Source organism: Tursiops truncatus, chromosome 2 (genome assembly GCF_011762595.2).
Source record: "Tursiops truncatus isolate mTurTru1 chromosome 2, mTurTru1.mat.Y, whole genome shotgun sequence".
NCBI classification, from domain to species: domain Eukaryota; kingdom Metazoa; phylum Chordata; class Mammalia; order Artiodactyla; family Delphinidae; genus Tursiops; species Tursiops truncatus.
This window is the reverse complement of record NC_047035.1, coordinates 49,630,549-49,657,899: the sequence shown is the minus strand read 5'-3', so window position 1 is coordinate 49,657,899 and position 27,351 is coordinate 49,630,549. Positions and strand designations below refer to the sequence as shown.

At 43.6% G+C, this 27,351-nt stretch overlaps 1 long non-coding RNA gene across 2 annotated transcripts in view; it reads right to left on the bottom strand.

The window, feature by feature from the left end:
• Positions 1–8,031: 8,031 nt before the first annotated feature.
• Positions 8,032–27,351, bottom strand: part of LOC109548073 (uncharacterized) — a 34,213-nt gene continuing 14,893 nt past the window's right edge. For both annotated transcript variants that reach the window (XR_002174079.3, XR_012329983.1), the window contains one exon: positions 8,032–8,563. This is a non-coding gene — a long non-coding RNA (uncharacterized lncRNA). The remainder of the gene's footprint in view (positions 8,564–27,351) is intronic.

The following is a 27,351-nucleotide window of genomic DNA, read 5'->3' as shown; positions in this document are numbered from 1 at the left end:
CCCGAAGCTTTGGACGCAGGGGAGGAAGGGCCAGGCCCGCGCGGGGAGGAGGAGCCAGGGCGACGCCGGCCCGGGCGCAGCTCCTCCTCCGCGGCCCGCGCAGCTGGGGCCGCTGAGGGAGGAGCGCTGGGCGCCGCCCGGGCCCTCGCGGGGTCCGTTCCCCCCCACTCCACCCCTTCTACGGGGACTGCGCCTCTGGTGGCCGGAGCACGGAGGAGTCCGGTCCCGGCTTGGCTGTGACCCTGGGGCGCTCGCCTCGGAGATTTGAACTTGGAAGCTCCGGTGCTTGCCGGGGCGCATATGGAGGAGGTCAGCAGAGGTCGACCCCCTTCCGGATAGCTTCTCCTTCCTTCCAAAGGCACCTGCACAAACCCCTCTGTGCCTAGGACACCCGGCCTGCAACGTCTCCGGGTCGGGGAAGAGTCCCCGCCTCCAGCCCGTGGGACTGAAGGTGGGGATCCAGGTGCCTCTTTTTCCCCCAGGCGACCTTGGATTTCTCAGCCCTCGAGCGCCCATTGGCGGTCATTAGAAGAGGGGTCCAGGAGGCTGAAGAGCTCCAGACTTGACTCTGAACCCTATGGAGCGAGTGCGTCCCTCCTACCAGGTCTAGACTGACTTCCGCACCTGCCCACCATGTCTTCTTAGGCTCCCACCCCCATCCAGGCTTCTGTGGGTGCATCCAACCCTCCGTCACTAGCCACGCGGGACAGATACTCCTTGGAGTCGGTACCGCTCAGGCCAATGATTGCTCGGTGTTTACCGCCTCCTCCCCCCCACCCCTACTCCATGGACTCCCCCAGAGTCTCCGCTTCTCACTCCCCCATCTCTACATTTCTACACAAGTCTGGTTATTTCAGCAGGAAACTGGAGAACGCTCCCTTGCTACTGAAAGAACAAGGGATAGACGGGAAGGAAACTAGCATTTATTGAGAATCCAGTGTACTGGAAACTTGACAGGAATAATCTTACCTAATCCTCACACCACCTTTGGGAGGCAGACTTTATTATATCCATTTTGCAAATTAGGGCCTTAGAGAAGTTAAGGAGCTTCCTCAGGACCACACAGCTAGTTGGCAGAGCTGGGATTCAAAACCAGATGACATATGTAACAAAACTGCATAGAACAAAATATACAAAAATGAGTGAGCATACAACTGGTGTCATTTGAATAAAGCCCTAGGATTGTATTGACATCAATTTCCTGGTTGTGATAGTGTACTACAATTATGCAAAATGTTATCGTCGGGAAAAATTGGGTAAAAGGTCTATAAGGGATCTCTCTGTATTATTTCTTATAACAGTGAATCTACAGTTAACTCAAAGTTTGGGGGGGTTGTTTGCTATTTTTTTAAGCAAATCAGTCTTATTTTATTTATTTTTTAAATAAATGTATTTATTTTTGGCTGTGTCGGGTCTTGATTGTTGCTGCACACGGGCTTTCTCTAATTGTGGCAAGCGGGGGCTGCTCTTCTTTGTGATGCACAGGCTTCTCATTGTGGTGGCTTCTCGTTGTGGAGCACGGGCTCTAGGCATGCGGGCTTCAGTAGTTGCAGCACGCAGGCTCAGTAGTTGTGGCTCACGGGCTCTAGAGCACAGGCTCAGTAGTTGTGGCGCACAGGCTTAGTTGCTCCGCGGCATGTGGGATCTTCCCAGACCAGGCCTGGAACCCGTGTCCCCTGCATTAGCAGGTGGATTCTCAACCACTGCACCACCAGGGAAGCCCCAAGAAGGTCAGTCTTCTTTTAGAACCCAAATTCTATTCCTTCAACACAATGCACCTGGAGAATAAGAAAAAGGAGAGATTCATGCTCCTCTCTCCCGCTTTTTAACAATCTCGTGCAAGCATGCACACACACACACTCATGTATTTTATGCGTGGTTGTTCAGTCTAGTAATAATTACACAACACACATACACACTCTTTGTTATGGGAATAGCTAACCTGTTACCAGAATCCTTACATAGGTGTCATCTTATAAATAAGAGAATATGTTCATTGGGGACTAAAACAGCCAACAGTCTTAGAAGGTAAGAATGAAGAGTTTGTTTTTTTTTTTTTTCAGAATGAAATAATGCCATTTGCAGCAGCATGGATGGACCTAGAGATTATCATACTAAGTGAAGTAAGTCAGAAAGAGAAAGACAAATACCATATGGTATCACTTATATGTAGAATCTAAAATACAACACAAACGAACATATATGTGAAACGGAAACAGGCTCACAGACATAGAGAACAGACGTGTGGTTGCCAAGGGGGAGGGGGGTAGGGAAGGGAAGGATTGGGAGTTTGGGATTAGTGGATGCAAACTAGTGTATATAGGATGGATAAATAACAAGATCCTACTGTATAGCACAGGGAACTATATTCAATATCCTGCAATAAACCATAATGGAAAAGAATATGAAAAAGAATATATATATTTAGATTTATATATGTTATAGATTTTTTTCTTGTTTCAGCTAGTCTCTGCCATGGGAACCTCATCCTACAAGTTCTCTCTCCAAGCATCCCTTTTTAACCTGCAAGAATCCTTAAGGATGAGACTGTCATTAGTTTCAAGCAGTGATTCTTGGGGGCCAGGAGATGTTCCCTATAGAGAAAGATCAGAATTGGTGGGGATTGTGTAATTTCAAAAACACAAGATACTCTTTCATGAGGGGAGTTAATGGGGTGGAGTTAATGCTGGAAATTACATATAACTTCCAGCTTCCCTACAAAGGAGGGGAAAGTGTGCAGCATGGCTACTTCACAGTGTAGCTTTGCACGAACAATCCTGCTAACTCAGATAATTTGACACAATGTGCCTGCAATTTAGGTTATACAGCGTGAAAGGTTTGTCTTAGTCCAGACTGAGCTACTGGAAGAAAGCAGGAATTTACCTTAGAAGCTATCAATTGAGCTTTTCTCTGTTAAACAAAAAATAAAGATAACAGCAGAAATAGTAGCCAAGCTCCAATACTACATTATATGCAATATAAGAAAAAAATGAAAAGAAATGTAAATACCCAGAGTTCATACCCTTTACAAGCCACATTTCTTATCTGTTGCAGTTTATCTGCCTCTGATATCAGCTCTCACCTAAAAAAAAGCCTTGTTCAGGGACCCGGTATCATTAAGGTGTTTATAGCCGAAATTTTTAAATGGCTTTTCTGCTACATTTTCCAGTACTGGACTGGCTTTCTTCCATTGGTAAAAAGCTGTAAAAAGTTAACAAATAATCATCATCCAGGGAAAAGAAAGTTATTCTTTGTTTCCCTGGTAGCACAGTGGTTAAGAATCCTCCTGCCAATGCAGGGGACACGGGTTCGATCCCTGGTCCGGGAAGATCCCACATGCTGCAGAGCAACTAAGCCTGTGTTCCACAACTACTGAGCCTGCGAACCACGACTACTGAAGCCCGTGCGCCTAGAGCCCGTGCTCCCCAACAAGAGAAGCCACCACAATGAGATGCCCGCACACCACAATGAAGAGTAGCCCCTGCTCACCGCACCTAGAGAAAGTCCACGCACAGCAACGAAGACTCAACGCAGCCAAAAATAAATAAATAAACATACTTTTTTAAGGGTTGGGGGTGAGGAGAGAGAGGGAAATTCAGGCTTCGTGAATTTCCTGGGATCTGCAGAGTTATCTTTTTCTGGTTAAAGAAAGGCTAGACCTCTAACCAAACTCAGTGTACTCTCCCTCAAAGTCATAGTTGGGTATACATTATTTCTTAATCACAGAATAGTCAAAAAAAATTCTTCTATCACTATGTAGTAACTCCCAGCTCCTTCTACACTTCTTTAATAAGTGTCTTTCTTATTTCTCTGGTGATTTGAACTAATCAGAACGGTGTTCATGTGAGCTGTAGAGCTATATCAGGGAGGACCAAATAGATAAAGCAGATTAGCGGGAATAATCCAGCCCAGGGACTGTCTGGGTGAAAAGGACATTATACTCTCCCCAAGGCCCTAAGGAAATGGTGACAGGAGGAAGGGGGAACTCTGGGTTCCAGACATGCAAATCAAAGACTAGGAGTTTCAGTGACAAAATACTTATGGTAAGAACCCAAGAAGATGCCAGCAGGAAATGAGAAAAACACAGAAGAGGAATGGGAACGAGACAGAAAGCAAACAGGTTTACACTTTTGCCCTGAAGGACCTCTATTAGGAATTAGGATTCTCCATCTTCCCTCGTGAAATATATGAATGAAGAAGAAACAGGGATTCAGCACTTTTTTTTTTTAACATAAGCATTAAACACCTACTCTGTGCCCATTACTATCCTGGGAGTCATGAGATGTTCAAAAGAAACATCAACCTGGGTCCTTGCCCTTGAGGAATGTGTTACTCTCCTTTGGGGAAGCAAAACTATGCACACATGAGAGAGTGAGGGAACACTGTGAGGTGGCATTGGATTCCAGTCAGGTCCTCCAGTTGGGAGACACACACATATATAGCATGACAGAGAAGAGAGGTGTGATTTCCTGAAAACATGGCTTTTATCAAGTCATTCAGCCCATTGCCTTTCATATCAGGTCCTAGATCTCCTTCCTGACATTCAAGACCCTGCTTGCTCCATGCAGATATATGTATTCTCACTGTTTGCAGACAACCTACCCTCCTTCCACTGTGCTCATAACTGCCTCTGCAGCTTCCCTCTGCTGCTCTTTCTGCCCAGATCATCAGTCTGAAGGTATATCCGATGCCCTGTCTCTGTCCACTGTTCTTTATTTGACCCAGCAGTTATTGCACAGCAGAAACATGAGCCTTTTGGAGCTCACGGATTGAGCTATGAGGTGCTTTCCAAATACTTGGCCCTTACGTGGAGAAGAGATGTCACATGTGTGTGCATGGCAGCACGGGGAGGCTGCTCTTCACTTTTGGAAATACCTTTTTTCATGTGTCTGGAATCTGGAAATGTTCTACTGTCCTAAAGACTTAAGTGCCTAAAGACGGACACTTATAGCTTGCTTCAAAGCAGAAGAAAATAAAATTCTAGTTTAAGAAGCATTGGTATTCCTTCACCTCGCACTTTCTTAAACATTTAGCCAACATGACATGAAATCTTTACCTTTAAAAAAAAAAAAAAAAAAAAGGGGGCTTCCCTGGTGGCGCAGTGGTTGAGAGTCTGCCTGCCGATGCAGGGGACACGGATTTGTGCCCCAGTCCGGGAAGATCCCACATGACACGGAGCGGCTGGGCCCGTAAGCCATGGCCGCTGAGGCTGCGCGTCCGGAGCCTGTGCTCCGCAACGGGAGAGGCCGCAACAGTGAGAGGCCCGCATACCACACACAAAAAAAAGAAAGACTTTTGAGTGGAAAATGACATAACATTTTTTCCCCAAGCAAGACTACTTTAAGTTTTCTAGAATTTGATGCACACGTAAAAGAGGAACCCAGAAACATATTTTAAAATAGTCCTATAAATAAATAAACAGTTCTGTCTGAAATATAAAGTGAGCTACATGTGCAATTCAAAAATTTCTAGTAGTCACATTTTTAAAAGTAAAAGCAAACAAGTAAAATGTTTATATTTTATTTAACTCAATATACCCCAAATATTATCATTTCAACATGTAATCAATATAAAAATTATGAATGATACGATTTACATGAGTGGTTGTACTAAGTCTGAAATCGTGTGTGTATTTTGTAGCTCATCTCCCCTCAGACTAGCTGCCTATGGCTGCTGGCTCGTGTTTCAGGGAGTGTAATGTTAGAACAAGAAGAGGGTTGTTACTTCATCCCACCCAATTCCTTGTTGTGACAACGAGCCTGGGTTCAGGAGGGTTTGGTGCTTTGTTCAAGATCACGTATCAGTCCCCTGGGCTGGGCTCATCTACACTCACACTTGCCTCCCATGCAGGTTCATGGGTGATGCAAACAGCCTTCTTGGAATGAAACACAGAGTTTTTAAGTATTCTTAAAAGCCACCACCCTCTAAAACCTTTGGACCCCCCAAAAGTATTTAAAAAAATAAAATTTCAGGAGAAAATAGCCCAGTGTACCCTATTTTAATACTTAGACATGACAACCCTGCAGGCCATTTGTTAATACCTGTCTCACAGCCTACCTGTTTTCTGCTCAGCTGTATCTGCACCTGCAGGGGACCCAGAGAGAGAGGGCTGGAGGCTCAGAGGGCAGTCACTGCTGTGTGTGCCTGTCCTCTAAGGATGAGTGGGAGGGGCGTTGCTCCATCCTCTATCCTCTGTCCCGCCCACATCAGCTACTGCTGGCATCCTAAGGAGCCGTGTTGTTTTCCATGATTAATTTCAAAGACCTTGAAATAACTGGGTGACCTTTTGTCTTCCACTCTGCACATTTTGCAGTGCTTTATATTCGGAACCAAGCCAAAGGTGAATGCAGGGGAAATGACCATTTCAGAAACAGAAAATGAAACCAATAAGAAGACAGCATCATTTCCAATAATGAGGACATTTGGGGGTAAACTGAATAATGAGGGCATCTTTGCATCTGGATTGATGAGAAAGCGATTAGATCCTTCATTACCAAAAGCGACATAAATCTTTGATTTGCATTTTGTTTTCAATTTGGACAGAATGGGCATGGTTCTCTAAGGATATAATCTAGACCTCTTTGCGCCAAAATACTGAGGTCAAAGTGATGATAAATCTTATGGCAGTGAGCTCTGTGAGTCATATTTCAATCTGCCAAAAAAATAAATAAATAAATAAGCCATCTTGGAGATGAGGTTTGGGGGCTATGCTGAGATGCCCAGATGCCATGCTCAGACTTTAACAGAAAAAGCATTTTGTCTGATTTTTTATTATTGAGGTCTCTTCCCCAACATCATGCAGCCTATTTCTGGATCCCCTGGAGTACAAATAAGATAAAAGGGGAAGGAGGGAAATCAGCAGAGAGAAAAATGAGTGCCTATTTCTGTGAATCTGGTCACAAAGCAAAGTCAAGAATGTGCCGAACGTGTGTGTGTGTGTGTGTGTGTGTGTGTGAAAATAGGTAGGTGTGCTTGTTTGTCCTTCCAGATGCCCCCTCTACCCTTCTCTACTGCTCAATTCCCTAAGAGGCCATCAAAATGTATTGCGTTAAGGGACTCCTTTGCACCTGGCATCCCGTTAGGTTCGGCTGACAGGGTCACTGGCAAAAGATTGGAAGGTGGAAAGAGCATGAGGTTGGGGTATTTATTCAGCCAGCTGCCCCCTATAGGGTCTCTGTAGGCCGGCTGCTTCCCTTAAGATCACAGCTTCTGTGGCACAGTCTTTGCTACACAACTCTCAGTCATCCGTTCTGCCACTCAGGCCTGGGCTTGGTAATGGCACCCCTGTTATCAGCTCCCAGGCAGGCACTATCCTTGTTTCTTTGCACCCGACCTACCCTTTTGTAAGTAGTCCCTTTATTAACTATCCTCCAAATACCTAATTTGAGCTTATCCACAATTTCCTTCTGAGACCTTGATTGATAAAGGAGGTATGCATACATTCCTTGCTCCAGAAAAAACTGTCTTCCCTCTGTTAGCACAAAATGCCTTTAGTTTTTCTATTGTCCATAATTTTAGGTTGGTTCCCCAGAACTAGACCCTGAGATGAGGATTTGTGTGCATGAGTTTTATTAAAGAAATGCTCCAGCAGAAACCCGTAGGGGAGGTGGTGGAGGAGGGGGAGGGGGAGGGGGAAGACACGGAGAGCAGAAGAGAAGAAGCCGGCCAAGGGCAAAATTTCAGGCAAAGTCCCAACCTCAGCCTAACCTTGAGTGGAGCTCTGGAGCATAAACTGCACCTCAGAGTTTGCCCTGACTTGAGTTAGAGGAGCTGGGCTTTCTATTTCCTGCACCAGTAAGTCAGGGACCCAAGGGCATCCAGGCGGAGCACCATCGATGTATACTTCACATACATCCCTTGTCACATGAAAGTATTTAGAGAGGGGAGACACACTGTTTATAAATTGGCTTAACAATGGAGTTGTTGGTGGAGAGGAAAGCATTGCCTCCAGATACCAAAAAAGCTCACAGCAGATGCTAAAGGGACACATACTTTGAAAAAACACTGCACAAAAAACAAATAGTATTTTATTTTCATGGATTTGGATAATATACTTTAATATTAGTAAAAATCATATCAGGGCTGAAAGTCTTCTTAAAAAGCAAAGGCATCTTTGTAGGAATCTTAGCTACCAGATGCAGGTAGTAGTTCTATGGTGTGTGTGCATGTGGTTGGGAGGGGAGTATATCAACACTTGCCATTTCCTTCTGAAGCTTCTAACACTTGGAAATTTGTCATAGAAGCTTTTCTCATCTGCAGCTCAAACACTTTTTTTCAGCAGGAATTTAGCTGAAGTTGAAATCACCATCTGGCATCTCATATTGAAACAGGTCCTTTTTGTGCCAAGAACTTCTTCTCTTGGCAGTGATGCTGACTGTGATCTTTCAAAAATGTTTCTTGAGTTGGCAGTCTTGACTGAGCAGAGCAAGCAGCCTGTCTTGGAATTTAGGAAGAGATGTGCTCAGCAAGTTGTTGCCCCAGGAAGAAAAGCGCAATATGAAAAGTTGAACCGTAGGTTTTGAAACCCCAGAAGCCATATCTTCTATTATTGAGCTAAAACCAGCTAGGGGGAAAAAACCCATCTCATCAGTATGATTAGTAGCAGCAAAATGTTGCACAAGACCTAGGAAAGGAGTATTCAATTTGAACCAACAAATGTTATTTAAGCACTTTCGAGGTGCAAAGTGATACCCTCCATGCTGTGGGGACATAAGGATGACTAAGAAGGGTTCTCTGCCCCCAAGTGGTTGGGGATCCAGGGGCTGGGGATGCTTAGACGGAAGCAGGTCAGCTTATACTAAGGAGCAGAGCCGACATTGTCTGCCTCCTCCCGGATGTTCGGGGATCCCTGTCACCATTTCTGTGCCCCTCCATCAGCTGATGTGCTTTTGCTTCCACTGGGCTGAACTAGTGTCTCTTCTTCCGTTGCTACCCCAGGGTACTATGTACAAATTTAGAGAGCAGCAAGTGCTGGGGAGCTTAATTCCTAGCAGTGACTGCTCAGTGTGGGAATAAAAAAAGCCCAGCTCCCTTTGCCTTAGAGAAGGACTTAAGTTAATGTCCAGGCTTTCCCTACCAGATCAGGCCGAGCTACTCCTAGGACTTTGCCTTGTCTTACATTCGCTCTGTCTCTTTTCCTTCCCTGTCCTACTTCCCTCATACACTTGCCAGTCTCTTCTGGGAACATCGCCTTAGTAACACCTTTGCCTACAAATGCTCCTCTCAGGATCTTCTTCTGGGAACCTGACCTCAGACAAAGGGCATAATGATATAAACAAAATGCTGTGAGAGCAGGAAGGAGGGATTAATTCTGCCTGGCGATCAAGGACCTTTCCATAAAAGGAGGGGTATTTGAACTAGGCCTTGAAGGGTTATTTGGATTTTGCCAGGCAGATGGAATTGAGGAATGTCATGGTAAATCTGGGGAAAATACATACACGTGCAGGGATAAGGAAGGTGATGGTGGGGAGTGAAAGGTGATGAGGCTGACAAAGCAGTCTAGGAGTAACTGAAGAGCCTTCAGTGTCATTAAAGAGTTTGGGCTTTTTAAAAATTGGTCAGGGTGAGGCATTTTCGATTTCCAAGCAGGGGAGAAATGATACACTTCTCTTTTAGGAGAGAATTGAATGGAAATATAAAGGATGGGTTGGAGGGATAAGAGATAAACAATGGAAACCACTTTGGGGGTCAATATTCCACGTGACAATGATGAGGGACTGACTTAGGGCAGTGGGTGTGAGAATGAAAAGGAAAGGATGGATCTAGAGATTAGACGAATGGACTTGTCAACTAACTGGCTCTAGGTGGGAAAATCAGAGTGATCAAGAGTGGCCAAAGTATTGGGTTAGATCAGAGGGTGAAGGACGGTACCATCAGTCAAGAGACAGAACACAGAGGAAAAAGCCAGATGGGGAAGAAATCAATGCGCTCATTTTTGGATGTGTTGAAATTGAAGGAGACACCAGAAAAAATCCTTAATAACTCAAAGACATTTAAATGAAATCGGAAAGTAACCTGAGAATAAAGAACAAACAAATTTTGGGATATTCAGAGACCCATGAAATTCCAGTTCAAGGTTAGACCAAAGAGACACTTTTAAAAATTAGCTCTCTGGATAAGAATCAAACAAGAAAATCAACAACAGAAACTTGGACACCCTCTACGAATAAGAACACTTAAAATTCACTTGCGACAACAGTGCAATGCTTCAGTTTCAGTATGATTTTACTTTGATGATTAAAACTAGAGTGGGGAGTATATATGATTTAAAGATTAGATCTGATATGTTACATTTGTATGGTTTTTTCTATGGACTGTGAAATTCTATGGACCATGAAAACAGAGTCCTAAGACAATGGTGCTGAAAGAAGAAAAAAGTGCCTTTAGCATTCGCAGCCTATTACCTAATGTGACACATTGCTGGTGGAGGGACTGCTGGAGTACTAGTTCCATCAACGGAGAGTGGCCATTTCCTGGCCCTTAATTATTGCTGTTCATTTGCTTATGGACTTGCATTGACTTTTTACAAATAAATCAATGTGTCCACGTGGAAACTGGCATCCCTGCCTTGCATTATTTCAAGCAGCACACAATTAGAAAACAAGCACAAGTCCAAATTCTTTAAAAATGTTTCAGTTTGAGGAAAAGTCTACTCTATACAAGATACATTGTTTCAAAACCCAAATGAATTTTAGGGCAGCAGAGAGGCCTCAGTACTCTGTAACAATGTTACACTTAAACTCTTCTCTTTGAGAACACAATACTTAGAAACAATACTTCCTCCTCTCCTAGGTAGGATGTTAGGGTAACAGAAGCCAAGTTACCCATGGAAGTAAGAGGAAGAGAAGGTAGAAAATATAGAGGAAGGAGGACATTAGTTGTGTTTATTCATTTAATCTCTCTTCCTCCCTCCCTCTCTTCCTCCCTGGCTCAGTCCCTCCCTTCCTCCCTCCCCCACTTCCAGGAATACTTGAGGACCTACCGTGTGCTGGGACTACTAGAAGTCAGAGATACCATACTGAACAGGGGAAACACACATGATCTCTACCGTTAGAGAATTTAGGTCTCTCATACTTGATTTCAGATTCCACATGTCAATAAAAGATAACTTCACTTGTTCTTCACTCCTGTTCTCTCTCACCTTCACATTGCATATTCAGGTACATTAGGTTGACCCATTTGTGGAGCACATCTGTGAGGCATGACTCAGCTAGGCTGCCTCCATTTGAAATTCAACTCTCTCACTTAATAGTTGTGTACATTTGGTCAAGTGACTTAACCTTTTTAACCTTCGTCTCTTCTTCATCCATAAAATATAGATAATAACAGCACAGACCTCACAAGACAGGTGTTAACATTACAAGAATTAATTCATTTAGAACTTAGAATGGGCACTGGTACACAGGGAGCAATCCACTGATGTTACCCATTGTTATTTTTAGCACACACAGGAAAAAAATAGATGAAACAGACCATATCTTTCAAAGAGCTTACAGTCTTGCAGGTGGAGACAGACAGGTACACAGATAAAGGCAATAACGTGTGGTGAGTGGAATGATGAAGAAGGTATGTTTAGGTTATGGTGGGAGATCACAAAGCAGGGAGTGGGGAATTCTTTCGGTCAACTCTTTTGAGACAGATGTAATATCAACCCAAAGTAGTTTCTTATTTCCCTGACCCTTAGGTAAATGATCCCTCCCTATTAAATGCCTGTTTTGCTTGCTTTATTTGCCCATAGTTATTCCACTGTGGATAATTACGTTAGCACAAATGAAGGCTTTTCATGAGGGGTCATCGTGGTCCCTCTTTATTTACACTCTGAATAAAGGAGCTTATTGGTGAAACTAGGTTACGTTTTCCTGATTTCTTATGTTCAGTGGCATATTTCTTACAGAAGTCAGAGTTGTTTGGGCAAAGGGAAAACAGGCCTTTTCTCACACCAGGAAGTGGTCTAATTCTTTTTGCCAGTGACTGGCTAAGACACAGCCATATGATTTAATTCTGGCCAATGGGACCCAAGGAAGCTGGGGGTTCTGGGAAACATTTTCTCAATAATATGAGGCTAATGGGAGGAAACATCACTATTCTTCTCCAGACGTTGTTGGTATGCATGTGATGGCTGGTGTTGCTGCAGCCATTTTGTGACCTTGAGGGGGGATATTGCTGACACCCTAAGGATGGGAATAAAGTGGACCCCTGAAGCCCTCCTTGTATTGCTGGATATACAGACTTGGGCCTTGATCCACCTCCAGACTTCTTATTGAGTGAGAAAATACCCTCCCCCCCCCCTTTTTATTGTTCCAGCTACTTTTAGTTGGGTTTTCTGTTCACTTTCAGTTAACTCCTTGTGGAGTTAATATGAGCAGCATGATGGGGCATTTCTGGGCAGAAGCTTCAAGAGCCATGTGTGTGGCTTGCCATGCTCCCTCTCCCCTGCCCCCATGGTCAGGGAAGCATGTTGAGATGGAGCCTCTGCCAGCCTAGTTCCTCAATGACTACAATAAGTAGGCCTTCTGTGACAGACTTGTGGCAGGAACAAGAAATAAACCTTATCACTGAGCTGATGAAATGTGCTGTTATTGTTGTTCCCACAGATAAACCCAGTCTACTTAGACTGGTAAACATCCTAAACATTGTAGAGACTAAAAACAATGAAGTGGAAGCAAGAGCTTGAGATGCAGGCCCTGAACCCCAGGTAATGCAAGACTGGAGAGAACAGGCTCCCCGCTGCCCGCTCCACACACTTCCTGGTTCGTGAGATGGGCCTCAGAATGGTAAGTCATTTAATCTAAATAATGCTTTAAAAATGTCTTCACTTCAATGCATTATTCAGAGTAAATTAATCACAACGTATTAAGTGTCTCTTTAGCCTCCCTGACACTTGCCTCATCACTTTGCCCATCAAGTTTTTTTTGTAATGACCTCACTCTGCACTCCCCTAACAACCCCCTTACCTAGACACCTACCTAGGAGTCTTTTGGGAATAGCTTGATAATCACGTAGCTGAAGTTTTGTGGCACAAATATGAAGTGAAGGTGACGTGTCAGTGGGGGACAGGAGAATGATGACAATGATAATTCATATTTATGTAGCACTTGTTCTAAACCAGATGTCATTCTAAGCACTTTATATATAGTAACTCACTTAATCCTCACCTTATGAGGTAGGTATTATCGTTATCGCTCCTTTACAGAGGAGGAAACAGGCACAGAGAAGTTAAGTGTCTTATCCAAGGTCATGCAACTAAAAAGTAATGACACTGGGGTTTTAGTCCAGGCAATCTGGCTCCTAACACTCCTAAAAGTGTTCTAACCATGATGCTTCACCAAGAGTGGGTGGGGAGGGGTGTTGTTTTGGGGGAAGCAGTTCCTAGAGAAGCACGAGGTAAAGAGCCTAGCTGAGCCTCACCTGACTTAAATCCTAGCTGGGTGTTGTTTTGCAACTTGCAAAACACATCTACATCCTGGTTTCCTCAACTGTAAGAAGGCGCTACTGGTAGCTCTGTCCCCTGCAAGGTAACTGAGGCAGGCAAAGACCCTAGTATAGAGCTTGCCTGCAAAACCACCCTCTGAATGTGACTGGGGCTGCTGTAACATTCTAGGACAGATCCCCAGAGGGTGCAGAAGTCTTGTGTATGCGGGGAGTCACGTAAAAATGTGAAATGACTGTTTGAGGATTTCTCTAGGGGGTCCTTTGGAAGGTATGGATTGTAAGGTGATAGGACCTGGGAAAGGCTGTCTGGAGAGCCATTTCTGGAATGGGTGGCTGGATAAGCCATTGGGACCAACTGTGATTTAAGAGGTTTGAGGGGGCATTTTTCTGAGGTCTGAAAGGGGCGCACAGATGTGCAGAGGAGTAGGGAGGTGAGCGCAAGGGGCTGGGATCTAAAATTGTATCAGAAAAGCTTTGGAAATGTAGTTCAAGAGAGAGAACTTAGTTTGAGGAGTTGCAATTCACTACCAGAAAGTCCCTTAGGCTGTATCTCTAAAATATATTGCAAATTTGAGCACTTCTCACCTTCCCCGCTGTGGCCACTGCCAGCACCCTGCTAAGGGCCTCTAGTTGTGCCTCCCCCAGACTCCTGGCAGGTCTAACCTGGTCTCCCTGCCTCTATTCTGGTCCTTGCCCTTCCATTTGCCTCACAGGAGACAGTGATTTTTTTAAAAATGCAATCAATTACTGTGGCTTCTTTTCACTCTCAGAATAACCCCCAAATCTTGACTCCATGATCTGGCCCTGCCTAACACCTGGACCTCATCTCTCACCACCACCCCCGGCGCCCCAGTCCACCCCCACTGGCTGCATTTCTGATATACAAACACACCAAGCTCCTCCCTGCATTAGCTGTTCGCTTTGCCTGCAATGCTTTCCCCCCCTGTTCTTTGCACAGCTGGCTCCTTCGGCTGCTCTGGTCTTGATCGAAACATCGCCTTCTCTGATTTCCCAACTGACCTGTTCCCTGGCCCTCATGCTCTCTCAGCCACCCTCCATGCCACTGGCGGATTCCCTCTGCTTCACAAAACTCATCACTATCCAAAATGGTCTTGTTTGTGCCTTTGCTTGTTTATAGGGCTGTTGCCAGTCTCCCCTATTGGCCTGAATTGGCCTTGTTTGCCTCATTCATGGCTGTATCCCTAGCACCTAGATCAGTTCCCAGTGCACTGAGGCTCCATAAATTAAGAAGTAATTTACATTTAATTTCCACCAGTAATACATTTCAAACAATTTACTTATATGTCCCAGTGGAAAAAAGAAGAAAGATTAATTTTATTTACATTTAATTGAATATTGATGCATTCTTTGGACGATGGCAATGGGAGAGTAACATTTGAACACAATTTTGTGCGGATAATCTCTTGCTAGAAAATCTGAAGTTATATATGGCTCAGAATAAATTAGTTTTACATAGAAAATTAAAAATCCAGGAGTCACGATTGATAGGCTCCTATTTTTAAATATTATGAAAATATAAAATTTAAATATTACGAAAATGTAAAATATAAGCTACAATGTTTCTATAATAAAGGGCTTAGAGTTAGTAAGGGTAAGAATACAATGTCAAAATCTACCTAACCATATTTTCTTTACTGATTTCTTTGACTGATGCAATGGTGCTGAATGTTTATTTGGAGTCTGTTAAAATATGATACTGGGGCTTCCCTGGTGGCTCAGTGGTTAAGAATTCGCCTGCCAACGCAGGGCACACGGGTTCGATCCCTAGTCCAGGAAGACCCCAGATCCCGCAGAGCAACTAAGCCCATGTGCCACAACTACTGAGCCTGTACTCTAGAGCCTGTGAGCCATAACTACTGAGCCCATGAGCCACAACTACTGAGCCTGCGTGCCACAACTACTAAAGCCCACATACCTAGAGCCTGTGCTCCACAACGAGAAGCCACTGCAATGAGAAGCCCACACACCACAACGAAGAGTAGCCCCTGCTCGCAGCAAATAGAGAAAGCCCACGCATAGCAACGAAGACCCAACACAGCCAAAAATAAATAAAGTAAAATATAATATTAACATTATCTTGTGTATTAATTGCATTTGACTATTTGTCTTATTTCTGGATTTGATTCAACATTTTTATATTTAAAGATTGTCAATGGAGAGCCCTCTGGGATATAATCATTTTCAATTCACATATGACTAAATTTGGTCATATCTGCTGATTGTGTAAAGAGCTCTTTCTGAGAAGTAAATATTAATGTTGACTGGTTTTGAAAAAAGAACCCTTTGGAGCACCTCTTCTTTTTTCCATTTTTAGACACCTCTGTTAGCTGCTTTAACACTTGGTTGGAAGTGTTTTTAAAGGAGCTTGTGAAGATTTGGAAAAGATTTTATTTTTAATATCCCAGATTGCATCCTCTGCATCGGGTTGGTTTTGTTACATGTGCTCCATCTGTCTTGAAGATATGGAAAACTTGGTAGGGGAAAAATGGAAAGGGCAAAACTGTTTCCCTAGCTCTACAAAATGTCTAAAAATGACTTCACATGTAAAATCTAGAGCATGGATTCCTTCAGTTAGAACTTTCCCACACTATCCAGGTACCTGGCACTCAACCTTCCCAAGCGGGGAAAGGAGAAATTGTTTAGTTACTCCCTGGTTAGAAAGTTTGCAAGGTTGAATGCCTTTTACACAATCTCTACTTTGTACAACTTCAGTAAGATTTCTTACCATTTTAGGTGAATTCAATTAAACATGTGGATTGATTCTTTTATTATGAATATCCTTAAAAAAGAATATAATCAATTTACTTGCTGGCTACGGTTGATCTGGGATTTCTGATATCTTTCTTTAATGTTTCACGCTTAGTACTGGATAAAAAACTTCGAAAAACAAAACAAAACAGAACGTTTCTTTGCCTATCCCCAGCTGCACCTGACAGTGAAAGAAGCTGAAATCTTACTCTTCACTGGACATTACATCCAATTTCAAGCTTCTATTATCTTTTTTAAAAGCTATTAGAGAATGCTTAGTAAAGATTTTGTTTCTCTGAAGGTCAGCCTGTTATATTTGTAATTGGAGCACTTCGTGGATTGGGTGTCTGGGAGATCTAAGTGCTTTTATCCATCCTACCATTGTTTAACATGGTATTTATGTGTTTACTGAGTGTCTTGTAGCTTTAGAATGTGGATTTCTGGAGACTCAAGATCTTTTATGATGTGTGTAGCACCAAATAGAATATGGATTCTTCAGTATCATCTCAAAACGGACTTTAATCTGGAGCTATAGAGTGGCACTCCTTTGGTGTGTGTTTATCTGCAAATTATTCTTTGAACAGAATCAAACCTTCAGGGACTTCCCAGATGGCGCAGTGGTTAAGACTCCGCCCTCCCAATGCAGGGGGCCCGGGTTCCATCCCAGGTCAAGGAACTAGATCCCGCACGCTGCAGCTAAAGAGCCCTCATGCCGCAAAGGAGATTCTGCGACCGCAACTAAGACCCAGCGCGGCCAAATAAATAAATAGATAGATAAATAAATAGATAGATAAATAAATAAATATTAAGGAAAAAAAGAATCAAACCTTCAGCAAGCAAAACTCACAGCCCCCAACATTATGAACCTGCTGAATTGAAATGATACTAAAATCCTGGTTTGTTAATTTGGGGAGGATTATTATTTTAGAGTTATTATAAGTCAAGTATTTTCAAGCAAAAGGAGACTATTGGAGAAGGTGATACTTAAACATCATGTGATATTTAAAGCTGGCTTTGCAGTTTCCAAATCATCACCCAAGATGATAAATGTATGCATCAGTGCCTAACCCACACAATATCAAATTTTCTCATGTCCTATGACTCATCTGAGAGCTCTACTCAGTTGCCATCAATATCTCCTATCTTGTTACAAGACCTTGTCATCACCTAGAACTGCTTCACCTCTGAAATCTTGAACTCTGAAATTCCACTCTGACCTCAACTCTATACCCTTCCTTCCCCTCCACCTTCATCCCACCCATCTTCAGTCTTACCAAGGCATCGGCCTTCAATCTGCCTGTATAACAGCCCCCAGCCCTCTTGGATTTAAGGACACTTTAAGGGTACTCTCCTCATCAGACACAACCCCCCCACTCCTCTGACGTGCTGGCACAGCCAATCAACAAATCCTCAGTCTTGCATCCACCCATCTGTATGTTTTCTTTGGCCCTTGAGTATTACAAGAGAAGATCACATAATGCATAAATATGCAGTCAGGTGCTAACACAAATTTTGATTTCAAACCTCAGCTGAGTGCACAAGACCATCTGGAGTTCCTTGGTCATTCCTAGGTGGTTCCCTGTATAATCTACCTGATCTGAGACATGTAGGACTGGATAACATGAATTACAGACACTTAGCACGGCGTCAACTTCTTATTCAAAATATATAAAGTTCGTTTTCTCCCCATGGATTTCATGTGAGCCAAAATTTCCCCACTTGTTTGTGTTTCCTCTTATTTTTGTTTTCTTTTGCATTTTACAAATCTCCTCTTGGAGTGATTAAAGAGTTTAGAGGAGTATTAAAGAGTTTCAGATGATCACAAAATATTTACTACAGAGCTACTGTGTGCCAAACAGTGTTTTAGGCGCTGGGGATGCAGCAGCGAACAAAATAAACAACTCTGTCCTCATAGAGTCTATATTTTAGTAGCAAGGGACAGAAAACAAGCAAATCAGTAAAATTATACTGTGTCAGAAAGTGACAGGTGGGACTGCAGAGTCCTGGAGTGGTTGTGCAGGCTGGGAGGTATGCTACGGAAAGGCTGCTCTGTGCACGAGGGGCAAGCATGAGCTGGACTGCCTGGATTCAAATCCGAGGTCTGGCACTCACTACATGTGTGACCCTGGGCAAGTTACCTAACCTCTCTGTGACTCAGTTACCCAGCCCATAAAATGAAGAATTTCATAGTGCAAACATCATAGGTTTGTTATGAGGATTAAAGAACTTAATACACACATAGCATTTCCCCTGGTAAGCACTACATAATTGTCAATGATTTTATTTTATATAGTTGTCTCACCACTGCCCCTACCCTCACATTCACAGCCCATGCACTAGAGGCAGAAATAGGTTCACCATGAAGGGAAAGCCCGTCACTTCCTGAGCCCTGAGAGAGGCCCTAGCAATGTGTTCATGTGGTGCTTTTGTCAAGTTTGCAAAAGTAAGGTATTTTAATAGCAATTGGTTAAGATGCTGTCTGTTTCCATATGTTCCCCTTGTGTCAGGTAGCCTGGAAGCAGCTGTCGGCATTTGGGGATCCAGTGGAGAGGAAGTTGAAGACATTAGTTTGGATTTAGTGGGGAACATCTATGTGGTTTGGTCGCTCCCATATTGATCTCAGTTATTGCTGTTCATCCTGGTGTAGAAGGAGCTCCCAGGATTCCTACCACCCGCTGTGCCATCTGTGCAAGCAGGACACGGTGACAGGAATGTGTCCCATTAGAGGCTGGCAGCAGGGGTGTGGGGACAGAGGGGGAAACAGAGTTTGAAATGTACAAAACCAGAAGTTAGTCTGTGGAAAGTTCTTGTAATCCCCTTATATATAAAATAAGTAGAGGATTTGGTTCTCAGGACATAGTCAAAACAGAAGTTTTTTCCCTGTCAGGAACATACTAGATAATGTGGCATTAATTAATTAGTAATGCACTGTTATGAACTGAATACTTGTCCCCCCTCAATTCATATGCTGAAGCCCTAACCCACAATGTGATCGTATTTGGAGATGGGGCCTCTGGGAGGTCATTAGATCTAGATGAGGTCATGAGGATGGGGTCCTCGTGATGGAATTAGTGACCTTATAAGAAGATACCAGGGAGCTTGCTTGCTTTCTCTCAGCCATGTGAGGACACAGCAAGTAGGCAGTCATCTGCAAACCAGGGAGAGGCCTCTCACCAGAACTCAACTATGCTAGTACCTGATCTCAGAATTCCCAGCCTCCAGAACTGTGAGAAATAAACGTCTATTCTTTAAGCCACTAGGTCTATGGTATTTTGTTATAGTAGCCTGAGTCAGCTAAAACATACATTACGCAGGTGTTTTGTTTTTCTTTTTTAATGGGAATTCGGTTAGATAAAATTATAATTCCTGAATTTGCAGAGCAGAATCCTATAGCAGTACTACAAACAGCAGGTAAGTCTGTGTGTGAAGATGCAAGCTTTACGTATCCCACCAGTCAATATTAAAAAAACAAATTCAACCAACCACATTAGAAGAAATATTGAAGTATCCTTCTACTCTCTCTTTAGGAAATATTACACAAGTATTGTCATAGAGATGATCAGAGTTTATAGCCAAATATATAGGGGAAAAAAGTACTGCAGAAGTGTGCCAGTTGATAACTATAAACCATATTGTTTTCTGAATTTTATAGGGTTTGTGGTATCTGTCTGTTTTTTAAAAATGTATAATTTGTGTGATTTCGTTTCTCGTTCTAAATAAATGTTTACTTTGTCCCTACTTTTGATTTGGTGAATTTTGTGTTCTTCTTTGTAAACAGGCCCTCCCCACAAACTGCACACATTTCAGGTCCACAAGCCGTGGATCCACTTCTGTCTGGAGGAAAGAGGAATGAGGGAATGCCTTTGTTTCTTCTCATCTCATCCAGACTCAGCTGTACGTTCTGTTATAGTCAATATCGCCTCTCATGGAAGAGGAACAGATGGCCCTTCTCCTTCTATCCACCTGTGCCCTCGTGGCCCCTGGTCTCCTCCCCCCCCACCTCGGGATTCTGTCTCTCCACTGACCTCCCCACCCTTGGATGGCCAAGCTCTTCCTCTCCACTGGGTCTTCCCTGTCAGACCAGAGACATGCTCAAAAATGTCATCCCTTGATTCTGGCCACACCACTCCCTGCCTACCTCTTTCTCAGAGGCTTCCCAACTCCTCCCCCTATTCCCCCCCTCCAACTAAATGTCTTGAAAGAGAAGCCCATATATATGGCTCCTACATCCTCATTCCTCAATTCTCTGAGATCTGGCTCCTCACAGCTTTGGGGTACTCTCCCATACAGTCACCACTGCCTGACTCTATGGCCTCTGAATAGTCTGAGTCCGATTTGGCCTCTTGCTGCGTCTGACAATGTTGACACAACTCTCTCCTGCATCCTTTCTGCCCTGGCTCCTCAAGTCAGTCCTCCTCCCTCCATTCTGACCACTTGACCTTGCTCTCTTTCGCCACCCCCTCTCCCTCCTCAGTTCCCGTACATACCGCCTTACACATAATCTGCCTGGATATGCTTGTTTATTCTTTTTTTTTCTTTTCATGTTGAATTCTTTCTCTTCTTTTGGCTATTCAATCATAGTAGTTGAGAGGGATATGCGTGCTTATTTTGTAATGAGTCTACGCCATTGATTCTGAAATGAGTCTGTTCCCATGGTTACTCCTGAACTCTGTAGCCATATTTCCCACTCTCCACCTGACAGCTCCAACTGCTTGTACTATGGGCTTCTCATACCCAGCATCTTCACAAATGAAAACTTTCGTCATCATCCTCTCCAAACGTCTCCTCCCTCCTTGTTCTTTGTGGTGGGAGGTGTCACCGTCAATCACCCAGTCACTCAGCCAGGTATTCTTTTTTTGCCGTATGCTGGCCTCTCACTGTTGTGGCCTCTCCCATTGCAGAGCACAGTCTCCGGACGCACAGGCTCAGTGGCCATAGCTCACGGGCCCAGCTGCTCCGCGGCATGTGGGACCTTCCCGGACCGGGGCACGAACTCGTGTCCCCTGCATCGGCAGGTGGACTCTCAACCACTGCGCCACCAGGGAAGCCCAAGCCAGGTATTCTTGGAGTCTCCTTGTTTTCCTCCTTCCCCCTCACTCCTCCTCTTTGATCATTAACAAGCATTATTTATTTTAGCTTTAAGTCAGGTGTTCTTAAAACTTTTTCATCATTAAACCTCTTGGCAATACGGTAAAGACTTTGGATTGCTCCTCAGAGTAATGCTTTTTAATGCATAACCAAACGGCAAAGTGAGGAAGAAAACAAAGCTGGAGGCATAACCCTTCCAGACTTCAGACTATAGTAAAAAGTTACAGTAATCAAAACAGTGTGGTATTGGCACAAAAACAGACATATAGATTACTGGGACAGAATAGAGAACCCAGGGCTTCCCTGGTGGCGCAGTGGTTGAGAGTCTGCCTGCCGATGCAGGGAACATGGGTTCGTGCCCCAGTCTGGGAGTATCCCACATGCCGTGGAGCGGCTGGGCCCATGAGCCAGGGCCACTGAGCCTGCATGTCCGGAGCCTGTGCTCCACAACGGGAGAGGCCACAACAGTGAGAGGCCCATGTACCACAAAAAAAAAAAAAAGAATAGAGAACCCAGAAATAAACCCACGTACCTACCATCAATTAATCTATGGCAAAGGAGGCAAGAATATACAATGGAGAAAAGATAGTTTCTTCAGTAAGTGGTTTTGGGGAAGCGAGACAACTACATGTAACTCAATGGAATTAGAACACTCCCTCACACCACATACAAAAATAAACTCAAAATGGTTTAAAGACCTAAATATAAGACATGACATCAAAAAACTCCTAGAAGAGAACATGGGCAAAACATTCCCTGACATAATCACAGCAATATTTTCTTAGATCAGTCTCTCTTACTTTTCTTTGATCAGAAGAAATAAAAGCAAAAATAGACAAATGGGACCTATTCACACTTAATTGCTTTTGCACAGCAGAGGAAACCAGAAACAAAATGAAAAGACCTATGAGAAATGCTTACAAATGATGTGACTGACAAGGGGTTAATATCCAAAATATACAAACAGCTCATACAACTCAATATTGAAAACACAAACAACCCAATCAAAAAATGGGCAGAAGACCTAAATAGACATTTTTCCAAAGAAGACATACAGATGGCTAAGAGGCACATGAAAAGATACTCAACATCACTAATTATTAGAGAAATGCAAATCAAAACTACAATGAGGCATCACTGCACACAGGTCAGAATGGCTATCATCAAAAAATCTACAAACAATAAATGCTGGAGAGGGTGTGGACAAAAGAGAACCCTCCTGCACTGTTGGTGGAATGTAAACTGGTGCAACCACTATGGAAAATAGTATGGAGAGGAGATCGTAGGGAAGATGGTGGAAGAGTAAGACGCGGAGATCACCTTCCTCCCCACAGATACACCAGAAATACATCTACACGTGGAACAACTCCTACAGAACACCTACTGAACGCTGGCAGAAGACCTCAGACCTCCCAAAAGGCAAGAAAGTCCACACATACCTGGGTAGGGCAAAAGAAAAAAGAATAAAGAGAGACAAAAGGATAGGGACAGGACCTGCACCAGTGGGAGGGAGCTGTGAAGGAGGAAAGGTTTCCACACACTAGGAAGCCCCTTCATGGACGGAGACTGCGGGTGGCGGAGGGGGAAAGCTTCGGAGCCGCGGAGGAGAGTACAGCAACGGGGTGCGGAGGGCAAAGCGGAGAGATTCCCGCACAGAGGATCAGTGCCGACCAGCACTCACCAGCCCGAGAGGCTTGTCTGCTCACCCGCCAGGGTGGGCGGGGCTGTGAGCTGAGGCTCGGGCTTCGGTCAGAGCACAGGGAGAGAACTGGGGTTGGCAGTGTGAACACAGCCTGCAGGGGGTTAGTGCACCACGGCTAGCCGGGAGGGAGTCCAGGGAAAAGTCTGGACCTGCCAAAGAGGCAAGAGACTTTTTCTTCCCTCTTCGTTTCCTGGTGCGTGAGGAGAGGGGATTAAGAGCACTGCTTAAAGGAGCTCCAGAGACAGGCGCCGCGGCTAACAGCGCGGACCCCAGAGACGGGCACGAGATGCTAAGGCTGCTGCTGCCTCCACCAAGAAGGCTGTGTGCGAGCACAGGTGACTCTCCACACCTCCCCTCCCGGGAGCCTGTGCAGCCCACCACTGCCAGGGTCCTGGGATCCAGGGACAACTTCCCCGGGAGAACCCACGGCGCGCCTCAGGCTGGTGCAACGTCATGCCGGCCTCTGCCGCCGCAGGCTCGCCCCGCACTCCGTGCCCCTCCCTCCCCCTGGCCTGAGTGAGCCAGAGCCCCCGAAGGAGCTGCTCCTTTAACCCCGTCCTGTCTGAGCGAAGAACAGACACCCTCCAGCGACCTACACGCAGAGGCGGGGCCAAATCCAAAGTTGAGCCCCTGGGAGCTGTGAGAACAAAGAAGAGAAAGGGAAATCTCTCCCAGCAGCCTCAGAAGCAGTGGATTAAAGCTCCACAATCAACTTGATGTACCCTGCATCTGTGGAATACATGAATAGACAACGAATCATCCCAAATTGAGGAGGTGGACTTTGAGAGCAAGATTTATGAATTTTTCCCCTTTTCTTCTTTTTGTGAGTGTGTATGTGTATGCTTCTGTGTGAGATTTTGTCTGTATAGGTTTGCTTCCACCATTTGTCCTAGGGTTTTATCCGTCCTTTTTATTTTTTTCCTTCAAATTTTTTTTTTGGTTTTTCTTAATAATTATTTTTTATTTTAATAACTTTATTTTATCTTACTTTATTTTATTTTACTTTATCTTCTTTCTTTCTTTCCTTCCTTCCCTCCCTCCCCCCCTCCCTCCCTCCTTTCTTTCTTTCTTTCTTTCTTTCTTGCTTACTTACTTACTATTTTTTCTCCCTTTTATTCTGAGCCGTGTGGATGAAAGGTGCTGCAGCCAGGAGTGAGTGCTGTGCCTCTGAAGTGGGAGAGACAATTTCAGGACACTGGTCTACAAGAGACCTCCCAGCTCCACATAATATCAAACAGCAAAAATCTCCCAGAGATCTCCATCTCAACACCAACACCCAGCTTCACTCAATGACCAGCGAGCTACAGTGCTGGACACCCTATGACAAACAACTGGCAAGACAGGAACACAACCCCACCCATTAGCAGAGAGCCTGCCTAAAATCATAATAAGTCTACGGACACCCCAAAACACACCACCAGATGTGGACCTGCCCACTAGAGAGACAAGATCCAGCCTCATCTACCAGAACACAGGCATTAGTCCCCTCCACCAGGAAGCCTACACAACCCACTGAACCAACTTCAGCCACTGGGGACAGACACCAAAAACAATGGGAACTATGAACCTGCAGCCTGCAAAAAGGAGACCCCCAAACACAGTAAGATAAGCAAAATGAGAAGACAGAAAAACACACAGCAGATGAAGGAGCAAGATAAAAACCCACCAGACCTAACAAATGAAGAGGAAATAGGCAGTCTACCCGAAAAAGAATTTAGAATAATGATAGTAAAGATGATCCAAAATCTTGGAAATAGAATAGACAAAATGCAAGAAACATTTAAGAAGGACCTAGAAGAACTAAAGATGAAACAAGCAACGATGAACAACACAGTAAATGAAATTAAAAATACTCTAGATGGGATCAATAGCAGAATAATTGAGGCAGAAGAACGGATAAGTGACCTGGAAGATAAAATAGTGGAAATAACTACCACAGAGCAGAATAAAGAATGAAAAGAACTGAGGACAGTCTCAGAGACCTCTGGGACAACATTAAATGCACCAACATTCGATAGGGGTTCCAGAAGAAGAAGAGAAAAAGAAAGGGACTGAGAAAATATTTGAAGAGATTATAGTTGAAAACTTCCCTAATATGGGAAAGGAAATAGTTAATCAAGTCCAGGAAGTACAGAGAGTCCCATACAGGATAAATCCAAGGAGAAATACGCCAAGACACATCTTAATCAAACTGTCAAAAATTAAATACAAAGAAAACATATTAAAAGCAGCAAGGGAAAAACAACCAATAACACACAAGGGAATCCCCATAAGGTTAACAGCTGATCTTTCAGCAGAAACTCTGCAAGCCAGAAGGGACTGGCACGACATATTTAAAGTGATGAAGGAGAAAAACCTACAACCAAGATTACTCTACCCAGCAAGGATCTCATTCAGATTTGATGGAGAAATTAAAACCTTTACAGACAAGGAAAAGCTGAGAGAGCTCAGCACCACCAAACCAGCTTTACAACAAATGCTAAAGGAACTTCTCTATGCAAGAAACAGAAGAGAAGGAGAAAACCTACAATAACAAACCCAAAACAATTAAGAAAATGGGAATAGGAACATACATATCGATAATTACCTTAAATGTAAATGGACTAAATGCTCCCACCAAAAGACACAGATTGGCTGAATGGATACAAAAACAATACCCATATATATGTTGTCTACAAGAGACCCACTTCAGACCTAGAGACACATACAGACAGAAAGTAAGGGGATGGAAAAAGATATGCCATGCAAATGGAAACCAAAAGAAAGCCCGAGTAGCAATTCTCATATCAGACAAAATAGGCTTTAAAATAAAGACTATTAGAAGAAACAAAAAAAGACACTACATAATGATCAAGGGATCGATCCAAGAAGAAGATATAACAATTGTAAATATTTATGCACCCAACATAGGAGCACCTCAATACATAAGGCAAATACCAACAGCCATAAAAGGGGAAATTGACAGTAACACATTCATAGTAAGGGACTTCAACACCCCACTTTCACCAATGGACAGATCATCCAGAATGAAAATAAATAAGGAAACACAAGCTTTTTTTTTTTTTTTTTTTTGCGGTACATGGGCCTCTCACGGCTGTGGCTTCTCCCGTTGCGAAGCGCAGGCTCAGTGGCCAAAGCTCATGGGTCCAGCCGCTCCGCGGCATGTGGGATCTTCCTGGACCGGGGCACAAACCCGTGTCCCCCGCATCGGCAGGCGGACTCTCAACCACTGCGCCACCAGGGAAGCCCTGAAACACAAGCTTTAAATGATACATTAAACAAGATGGACTTAATTGATATTTATAGGACATTCCATCCAAAAACAACAGAATACACATTTTTCTCAAGTGCTCATGGAACATTCTCCAGGATAGATTATATCTTGGGTCACAAATCAAGCCTTGGTAAATTTAAGAAAATTGAAATTGTATCAAGTATCTTTTCCAACCACAACACTATGAGAGTAGATATCAATTACAGGAAAAGATCTGTAAAAAATACAAACACATGGAGGATAAAAAATACACTACTTAGTAACAAAGTGATCACTGAGGAAATCAAAGAGGAAATCAAAAAATACCTAGAAACAAATGACAATGGAGACACGACGACCCAAAACCTATGGGATGCAGCAAAAGCAGTTCTAAGAGGGAAGTTTATAGCAATACAATCCTACCTTAAGAAACAGGAAACATCTCAAATAAACAACCTAACCTTGCACCTAAAACAATTAGAGAAAGAAGAACAAAAAAAACCCAAAGTTAGCAGAAGGAAAGAAATCATAAAAATCAGATCAGAAATAAATGAAAAAGAAATGAAGGAAACGAGAGCAAAGATCAATAAAACTAAAAGCTGGTTCTTTGAGAAGATACACAAAATTGATAAACCATTAGCCAGACTCATCAAGAAAAAAAGGGAGAAGACTCAAATCAATAGAATTACAAATGAAAAAGGAGAAGTAACAACTGACACTGCAGAAATACAAAAGATCACGAGAGAGTACTACAAGCAACTGTATGCCAATAAAATGGACAACCTGGAAGAAATGGACAAATTCTTAGAAATGCACAGCCTGCGAAGACTGAATCAGGAAGAAATAGAAAATATGAACAGACCAATCACAAGCACTGAAATTGAACCTGTGATTAAAAATCTTCCAACAAACAAAAGTCCAGAACCAGATGGCTTCACAGGTGAATTCTACCAAACATTTAGAGAAGAGCTAACACCTATCCTTCTCAAAGTCTTCCAAAATATAGCAGAGGGAGGAACACTCCCAAACTCATTCTACCAGGCCACCATCACCTTGATACAAAAACCAGACAAGGATGTCACAAAGAAAGAAAACTACAGGTCAGTAT